We start from the raw sequence: 10,504 nt of genomic DNA, 5'->3' as shown, positions 1-10,504 counted from the left end.
GAATGTAATTTACAAAAATGATCAGCGATGTTAAATAATGTGTCATTTGTGGTTGCTGTAGATGCAAATGTGCTTGCTTCTTGAGGAGCAAACATTCAATTTACCCCTTTGCTATTGGGAAGAGGGGCGTGAAGCGACACGGTGCAATGATATCCTCATCAATGCTTGCTTAACTGGACTTTCAACTCGATGTTTTAAAATCGCGGACATTCAGTGGACTTTATATTAAGTTTCACTCCCATTTCTAGTTTCAATGCAGCAATGGGTTGCTTCTGCACGACACAGGAAGAATTCTATTGCGAAGTATTACTTTTGGACGAGACTAAGCTTACCCTAACCGCTCAGCAACAAGGAATAAAAGTAAGTTAACCCTAATACAGTTCTCATGGCACTTGCTGATTTACTCTGATTACAGTAACATTTGTAGTTGGGTTAGTTCTTTCTTAAACTGATTTTCTGTTTGTAACATTCATTTTCGCTTTACCGGGGTTCAGGAAAATGGCAGGGAATGGTTGACCATCTTTGAACATAGAACATAGAATAGTACAGCGCAGTAAGGCCCTTCGGCCCACAATGTGCCGGCCCTTAAACCCTGCCTCCCATATATTCCCTCCCCCCACTTTAAATTCCTCCATATACCTGTGTAGTAGTCTCTTAAATTTCACTAGTGTATCTGCCTCCACCACTGACTCAGGCAGTGCATTCCACACACCGCACCAAAATGGCAGGGAATGAGCATCTTTCTTTGTGTTGTTTTATATATATATATATATATATATATATTTTATAATATAGACGTGTGCACAATTGTTACTGTTTCTGAACCAGGACATAAACCACTTGGTATTATCTTCTGTCACCAAGGGAATAGATTATGAATAGAACATTTTTTTTGTTAATGATAGCGTACTTGCAAAGAACGTGAAACTACTTGGCTGACTCCTGGGCAGTTAATCATGATCAGTGACTGTATGCAGTATTTCCATTAATTAAAACCTTTTACCTATCGCTCCTTTATATTAGCAAACACGAGGAAATCTGCAGATGCTGGAAATTCAAACAACAACACACACAAAATGCTGGTGGAACACAGCAGGCCAGGCAGCATCTATAGGGAGAAGCACTGTCAACGTTTTGGGCCGAGACCTGACGAAGGGTCTTGGCCCGAAACGTCGACAGCACTTCTCCCTATAGATGCTGCCTGGCCTGCTGTGTTCCACTAGCATTTTGTGTGTGTTGCTCCTTTATATTATATTTTTAGTAGGTTTATAGATAGTGACAGCTCTGTGTATTAAGGTGATTATTTCTTGCAAGAACATCAAGCTGAAATGATGCAGGGCAACTTGTGCATTTATTTAAAAAGAAGTCACTCTATCCTCCTACAAATGAATCTCAAGTCAGTTTGCATATCAGTACCAGCAGAGTGCAACCAAGTACCCCTAGTGTTAGATATCATCAAGGTAGCTGAGCAGAATTTACCACTATGGTAAGTTTGGGTTATGGTGGTGACCTTATTCCATTATCTGTGCTATGACCTGAAAACAGATTTTGTGGTATTCAGTAAAATAGGATTGCTGGTTATAAATTAAAACAACATGGCAATTCATGCCATTATTTTGATTGTGGTTTTTTTTAAAAGCTCAGATCATTTGTTGGATGTATGTGCTGTGGCAAGACTACTTAATATTCATTCCTGATTTCCCTTTGACCCATACAGACCAGTAGTCCCATGGTGCTGTCAGGTTTGTAATCCCAGGATTCTGGCCCAGCAACTGTGCAGGAATGGTGAAATGTTTCTAAATAAGGATGATATGTTTTGTGGAGGAGATTTGGAGATCGTGAGATTTCCATATAAATACTGCTATTGTCCTAGTTGGTAGAGGCTGAATTGTTGGGATGTGTGCTGGAAAAATATTGCATCTTGTTGAAGATTCAGGGTTGCTTAATATAATTTTCAGTACACAAGTGTAAAGGAGGACAAAAATATTGTCACTGCAGATCTGATGCAGCACAAAAGAAACACAATAAGTTAAAGAACACAATCATAAAAAACACAAGAGATGCAAGTACATAAGGTAGCTTGTATACATTGATTGTATGTCCAGAAAGTGACGCTAGGCACAGGAGGTTGTTGGCATAGTCAGCCTAAAGTGCACAGAGTAAGGCTTAATAAGGTTTGAATAAAGCAGGTCACATTTTCCTGGAAGCTATTGGGCTTTCTTCAAGTTTTTGGAGCAGATGTGACTGAATATGGATAGTATTGTTAGAGATGAGGCCAAGTCTCTCTGTTAGCCAGGTCTCAATGCATATCGACAAATTGCTGCATTATTTGAAGAGTCATAAAGATAACTAATTATCAGAGAGCCCACACTTTTGACCAGGACCATTAATGAAGCCCTGAAGATGATTGTCCAGGGACTGAGATGTCATGAAACAATACAACCATCTTCCTCTGAGGAAAGTGTGACAGAATTACCATATATTTTGATTTGTTCACAAATGCTAGGTACCAATTTTGATAACAGTTCAGGACAATATAAAGGAAAGAATCTGAAAATGACACCCCATTCTAATCATTGTGAAATCAGGGTTCTTTTGAGTTGCTGTGATTATTTACATGTTTGGAATGTGCTGTCCTTATTTTACATTCCTTGTGTTCCATGAAACTAAATCTTCATACCACAAAGTACTATTAGTGTTCAGTACAATAAGCACTCTACATTAAAGTGTGAAAGTGCATTTCAAATTTTGGTAGAAATCATTTGAGAATTTAAATCAATTAAAATAATCAATTGAAATGGCCTAGGAATTCTTGTCATTGATTAGAAAGCAGCATGTCCCAAGATTGGTATTGATTTAGCATGTAGTTAGTGTCTCACCTGGTTGAACATGGAAAATCATGTAATATTTTTAATCATTTAATTTGTTGCTATGAAGTACACTTTTGGATTAAGCAGTTAAATTATGAGAAAATACATAAAGCAAAATTGATAACACTGGTATAATTGCCAGTGTTGTCATAGAAATTCTTTCTGGATTGATATCAGCATAAATTTTATGCTTGTAGGGGATGTTCTCAGATGTTACATGGATCAGAGAATCAGGCATGCAGGTTTGTGCATTTAATTTTAGAGACTGATGATCATACAAATTAAGATGGGCATGGATTGGGTTGAATAATTGGTGTGCCCAGTTCTTTCATCAATACTTCTGTCAAATATGATTCTATATCACAGCATAAACTTCCTGAATTTAGCCTCAAATTGCTCTTCATTTGTTTAACAGATGAATGATTCTATTATAAGTAGAATTTGGTGTGAGTGTAATTAAGTGTTCATGCACAATGTGGTACCAGTTTGCATCCTGTTTTGCAGTGAATTCGTCATTAGGGTGGGTTTTGTACAAAGGCATCTTTTGAGAAAAGAAATCTGTTGAAAAAGTTCTATTTATTGTCTGTAAAATACATAAACTTTTATTTGCTTTTCTATCTTGTTCACCCAAAGTTGCTGATCACTGGCCACTAGACATTTTGTTTCCATGAATTCTTTTCTGTATGAAAGTTTTCTGAAAATAATTTGAGCAAATGGTTTTTTTTAAAACTCATTATGGTATGCATGGTATCTGTTCACTGTACCCTTAGTGTGATCAGACAAAATTTTATAGAAAGTCAGCAGTAACTCTGTGTACAATGGAATATAATGATGCACACCACATGCTGAGTATTACAGTGCCTATAAAAAGTATTCACCCCCCTTTTGGAAGTTTTCATATTTTATTGCTTTACAACATTGAATCACAGTTGAATTAATTTAACTTTTTTTTGACACTGATCAACAGCAGTAATACCCTTTCGTGTCAGAGTGAAAATAGATCTGTACAAAGTCATCTAAATTAATTACAAATATAAAACACAAAGTAATTGATTGCATAAGTATTCACCCTCTTCAATTCCGTATTTTATAGATGCGCCTTTGACAGCAATTACAGCCTTGAGTCTGTGTGGATAGGTCTCTATCAGCTTTGCACATCTGGAATTTTTCCCCATTCTTATTTACAAAACTGCAGAAGCTCTGTCAGATTGCATGGGGATCATGTGTGAACAGCCCTTTTCAAGTCTAGCCAGAAATTCTCAATTAGATTGAAGTCTGGTCTCTGACTTGGCCACTCCAGGACATTAACTTAGTTGTTTTAAGCCATTCCTTTGTAGCTTTGGCTTTATGCTCGGGGTCATTGTCTTGCTGGAAAACAAATCTTCTCTCAAGTCGCAGTTCTCATGAAGACTGTTTCATGTTTTCCTCCAGGATTTCCCTGTATTTTGCTGCATTCTTTTTACCCTCTCCTTTCATAAGCCTATCAGGTCCTGCTGCAGTGAAACATCCCCACAGCAGGATGCAGCCAGCACCATGCCTCATGGTAGGGATGGTGTATTTTTGATGATGTGTGGTGCTTGGCTTACGCCAAACATAGTGTTTAGCCTGATGGCCAAAAAGCTTGATTTTGGTTTCATCAGACCATAGAACCTACTTCCAGCTGACTTCAGAGTCTCCCACAAGCCTCTGGCAAACTCGAGCTGAGACTTCAGGTGAGTTTTTTTTCAACAGTGGCTTTGTCTTTCCCACTCTCCCATAAAGCTGTGACAGGTGAAGCACCTGGGCAACAGCTGTTGTATGTGTAGTCTCTCCTATCTCAGCCATTGAAGCTTGTAACTCCTCCAGAGTTGTCACAGGTCTCTTGGGTGGCTTCCCTCACTAGTCCTCTTCTTATACGGTCACTCGGGTTTTGAATGTGGCCTGCTCCAGGCATACTTACAGCTGTGACATATTCGTTCCATTTCTTGATGATTGACTGAACTGTATACCAAGGGATATTCAGTGACTTGGAAATTTTCTTGTATTCTTCTCCTGACTTGTACTTTTCAATAACCTTTTTGTGGAGTTGCTTGGAGTGTTCTTTTGTCTTCATGGTGTAATTTTTGCCATGGTACTGACTTGCCAGCTGTTGGACTTTCCAGATACAGGTGTATTTTTACTAAATCAATTGAAGCACCTTGCCCGCACACGGTGATCTCCATTTAATTAAGTGACTTCTAAAGCCAACTGGCTGCACCAGTGATGATTTGGTGTGTCATATTAAAGGGGGTGAATACTTTTGCAATCAGTTATTTTGTGTTTTATATTTGTAATTAATTTAGATCACTTTGTAGACATGTGTTTTCACTTTGACACGAAAGAGTCTTTTTCGGTTGATCAGAGTCAATAAAGCCAAATTAAATCCACTGTAATTCAATGCTGTAAAACAATAAAACATGAAAACTCCCAAGAGGGGCGAATACTTTTTATAGGCACTGTAGTTTTATTCTACCATGTTCAAATATCAAAGAAGTCATGACAGTTCTATGATGTTTGAAGAAACTTATTCTGACTATTGTGGTTTAACATGACACCAGTGTTAGTGTCATGATCATACAGCACAGAAGCAGGCTCTTAGGCTCAAGTCATCTCTGCCGACCACAATGCCCATCTAAACTAGTCATGCATTGATCTAAATGCATTAGATCTATAATCTAAACCTTTGCTATCCACATACCTGTAAAAATGTCCTTTAACCTTCGTTTTGCCTCATTCAATTATTCCAAATCTACCCTGTAAGAGTAAGATCCATTGATGTTCCCAGTAGAAATGGTTCAAGTTTAAATCTTTGTGCTATGGTGAATCTGCTCAGGCGTTTCTTATGGCAAGGCAGTAAAATATTGTTGCATCAAATCAGGAATTTTATTATGAGTACTACATTGTAAACTGCTATTGTTCAGTGTTCATTGCCTTTCAACAACAGTTACTTCTGGGGAATCAGGCCTGTGGTGGTGAGGTACTCCAAACCCGGTGAAGCAGCAGTAACACATTTGGAGTGCGGGAGGTAGAATTACTTGTACAAAATTTTTATTCAGATTCTTTTATATTTATGCACTGGTTTTGAAGAGAAAATGATCAATACCTGTGGCATTTCATAAGGTGAATAATTGTGTAAATATAGGGATTGAACACAGCTGTAAGGTGAGAATGGAACAGACATAATGAGAACATGTACAGCTCTAGCCAAGTATTAAAAGGGCAGTGAAATGTATATCAGTGACTAACAGAGAGGCAAACAAAAAGGGCATTATATAATTCACAGTTGTTGATGTTAAGATTCAAAAGAACAGCTGATAGTAGGTGAAGCTTGTGGAAGGAGAGTGTTTGGGCATTTAATAGACAATTGCTTCACTGTTTCAAAGGGATGTATAATCTCACAAGGTATAATCTCAAGAAAATGCAGTATTATAATTTGCTGATATCTGAATTTATTACATTTTTTTCTTTTGCTTTGTTGAGCATTATGGTGATTTCCTCTTACATGTGATGTGGATTTTTTTTCTAGAATTTGTGTTCCCGGAATTGCTTACACTGAGAGAATTAGTGGGATCAAAAACCAGTGGAAAATCAATTCCCTAAAGATTGAATGATTTGTAGGTGTCAGTTCTCCAATTATTGTAATGTTTCTTTTATTGCTGACTGTGGTGGTGTAATGGAGGACTTCTGGCAGAGGTCAAAATATTTTCCTGAAGGAGTTACTTGGTTATGAATGGAAAGTGAAGGCTTTATTTCAAATGTGTAAACTTAAAAAAACACGTTTTTATGGAGGTTTTAAAATTACAAAAAAAATTAAAAAGTTTTCCTTTATTTACCCACCTTCCAGTAACTGAGTTAACCAACTGAACCCTTGTAATTGGCAAAATAACCAGAGATGTATGAGGAAATAGTTTTCCTTCCCTGTTTAGGATTTGCAGTGCATTACCTAATGAGACAGGATATAAATATTCTATCATTGGCTATGATGGAAATTAAAGAAACCATTTCTTCTCATTTATTTATTTAATTCCCATCTGATGAGTAATGTAGAATAGTTATCTCCTGCTCTATGAGGCAGTACATTCCGTAGTGAAACATGGAAGGAGGATGAAAGTAGGACTATTTTGATTGGTCTTCAACAAAGCTTATACAGACTTGCTGAGTAGTTTCCTTCAGTGGTAAAATACAAATGCTGGAAATTCTTAGCAGATGAGACAACATCTGTGGAGCGAGAAACTGAGTTAACATTTCAGATTGAGCTTTTAGCATTATGCATTTGGTGCCCTTTGGTGTTGTGTCTTTATATGAGACATGTTTAATAATCTGAAGGCTGAACTGGTGAAATGTGATGTTTGGTCTGGTCTAGTGTATATCTGAAAAAAGTCAGTTGCTGCTTTTTGTCATTCTTATACTTACTTCCTGTAAATATTGTATAGTTGCATGTAAAAAAGGCTCTTTTCAATGAGATGTATTGGTTTGGGATGTGTAAAGCCTGATTTATACTTGTGCGTACGGGCTACGCCATAGCCTACACCATAGGCCTGATTTATACTACTGCGTAACCCTATGCCGTAGCAAGCATGCGTTGCTGTGACTGTGTCGCTCTGCAATTCACCGCCAAAACGCTAGTTGGCGGTGGGGTTTCTATGCCACAGTGTTGAGTTTCTTCGTGAGAGACATGGACGAGGAAATGCATTTCGAATATTTTCAGATGTAGGCAGGTAGATTTGATGATTTGGTTCATCGTCTCCAACCATTTATTTCGCATCAGTGTACAGACATGGCGGAGAAAAGCAACCGGAAATGCGTAGGAGGAAATGCAATGCTACCAAGCGGAGCAATCACAGTTGTTGTGGTCTGCGTCGCCGCAACACGCGAGTTACTTCTTGGGGAGGTGCATGTCATCCTATGGCGTAGGGTACGTGGTACTTACGGCGTACATTTGACATAAAAGTATAAATCGGCCTAACATTTGACAGTTAAAGTTACAAGCAGAAAGGGAAATGATTAAAAACAACTTAGAAAGGCTCTGTGGTGAACTAGATATACCTGTCTGACTGCTCCTGTGGCTCCTCCCACAGACCCTGCTGACTGCCCCTGTGGCTCCTCCCACAGACCCCTGTATAAAGGCGACTGTGGCCTGCTGCTCTCCCTCATTTTCCCAGGATGTAGTGTTGTTCTTCAGTCAATAAAAGCCGATATCTCACTTCCTAAGTCTCAGCGTGAGTTATTGATGGTGCATCAGGCTCTGAAAAGGTTTGTGGAAGTTTAGAATCAATCAAAAATAGTTTTGCATTTGTGTTACTGATAGAAACAAGGGAGGCAAACATTCATCATTTTTGGTAGTGTAAAGTCCTTCAGTACAACTTTCCTTTCCAAATATGTTGGAAAATTGCAGAGAATCTCTTCTTCATGACTCTTAATTGTGTGATTTTTAAGAGATTAAAATCTGTCACGAGCCTTTGTGGCCCATCAGGCTGGTGCTTATGCCGGTTTCCTAATTGTGTGATTGCATTGACAAATTAGTTTATGACATGTGATTTAGTTTGTTGGGCTTGTGATGCAGTCATCTCTTTGTATTGTCACCTTGAATAACCTCAGTGCACTGACAATGATGGAATGGCAAAAATTAGTGCATTGTTTCTGTTTGCAGAGGGGGGTGGATCATAGAAATAGAGTACAGAAGTGTTAGAATGGACAATGGGTATTATATTTCAAAAGGAAATTATATGCAAGGTATTTAATCTGAAAGGAAGAACATTAAATTACAACTGAGAATCCTAAGGGAATGCTATAAATTAAGCCCTGCACTCTGTCTACATTGGGCTCCCAAGCTTTTGTAAGTATGTCATTTCAACTCCCCATTCCATATTGAACTGTTTTTCCTTGGTCTTGTCCATTGCTGATGAAAGGCCAAATATAAACCGGAAGAACAGCATGTTTGTATTCAGTTTGGATAGCTTACAACCCAAAGGTATGAATATTGAATTTTCATATTTCAGGTTACCCACAACCCTAGTGCTCCCCTCCAACATGCAGTACTCATTTGTCCATGTAGCTTCCTTCTTCCCTTTTTCACTCCTCCCACCTTCTCCCCACTTGATTCCATTTGCCCATCACCCCACCCCATCTGGCTCCATCTATCACATATACGCCTCTATCCGACGCACCTCTGCTCAACTGATTCCATCTTCTCATCATCGCCCTTCACATCTAGTTTAGAATCAGGTTTATTATCACTGCCTTTACATAACGTGAAATTTGTTTTGTGACAGTGGTACAGTGCAAAGGCATAAATAAAACTATCAATTAAAAAATATAAAATAGTGCAAAACAAAAGGAATAATGAAGCAGTATTTGTCAGTGCATGGTCCTTTCAGAAATCTCATGACAGAGGGGAAGATGCTATTCCTGAATTGTTGGTCGTCAGGCTCTTGTACCACCTCCCTGAAGGATGTAATGAGGTGAGGGCATGACCTTGATGGTGAGGGTTCATAGTCATAGATGCTTTCTTCTTAAAGCACCACCTCTTGAAGATGTCCTCAATGGTGAGGAGGTTTGTGACTATGATGGGGGTGGCTGAGTCTGCAACCCTCTATTGAAGTGATCAGTTTTTATATCCCTGTTGAAAATTGCCTTCCATTAATTCTGTGGCTAAATTCAATAGCAATGTGTCTAGCCATTTTATTTGTAGATTTTTTCCTTTTGCATAAAATATTATATTATTTAAAATTCATTTTTCACAGCCCCCCTTTTAAAAAAACAACATTATTTTTTCACTATTGGTCATGATATCCCAGGATATCTGGGTTGGCTGTTTGTTTATCTTGGTATTATGGGATAGATGAGGTCAATCCCACATCAAGTTCTATAGCATTCTTCAAGCTAATGTTTTTTTTTAATAATTTTTTTTATTGAATTTTCAAATAGGTTACAGAAAGAAAAAAATTATTAACCCTTCCCCCCTCCCCTCAACCCCTCCCCCCTAACATATCCCTGTAGAAAAAAAAGAGAAGAAAAAAGAAAGAAAGAAAGAATGCCTGGATATCGGAAGATCCCCACATGCTCCATGGAGTTCATAATAGCTTTAATATGTATATTTATTTCTTTCCCTAGATAACCAATAATTTTATCTTCGGAGCACCTATATATTTAATCCTATCTTTTGTAAATAAGGGCACCAAATTTTCAGAAATATTTCATAAATATTTCTTAAATATCTCTTAAATTATAAGTAATTTTTTCAAGTGGAATGCAGCTAAAAATTTCATTCTTCCAATGATCTATACTTAAGTATGAATCCGATTTCCAAGTAACTGCAGTAGCCTTTTTGGCTACTACCAATGCAATTTTTATGAATTCTTTCTGATATTTATTCAATTTGGATTTCGATTTTATCCCTTCAATATCGCCTAGTAAAAATAATGTTGGATTATGTGGAAGTTGTATTCCAATAATTTGTTCCAGTAAAACTCTTAAATTTGTCCAAAAAGGTTGAATTTTAAAACAAGACCAAGTAGAGTGTAAAAAAAACCCAATTTCTTGATTACATCGGAAGCATTGATCAGATAAATTTGGGTTTAATTTATTTATTTTTTGTGGTGTAATATATAATTGAT

General features: G+C 37.6%; 1 protein-coding gene across 1 annotated transcript in view; it reads left to right on the top strand.

The window, feature by feature from the left end:
* The first annotated feature begins 281 nt into the window (after nucleotides 1-281).
* LOC140739850 (adenomatous polyposis coli protein-like) overlaps nucleotides 282-10,504 on the top strand; it is a 219,621-nt gene continuing 209,398 nt past the window's right edge. The window contains 1 exon segment of the mRNA XM_073068452.1: nucleotides 282-360. The gene's annotated coding sequence lies outside the window, so the exon portion shown is untranslated.

Source organism: Hemitrygon akajei, chromosome 2 (assembly GCF_048418815.1).
Source record: "Hemitrygon akajei chromosome 2, sHemAka1.3, whole genome shotgun sequence".
NCBI lineage: Eukaryota > Metazoa > Chordata > Chondrichthyes > Myliobatiformes > Dasyatidae > Hemitrygon > Hemitrygon akajei.
This window is presented reverse-complemented; position numbering and strand designations above follow the sequence as displayed.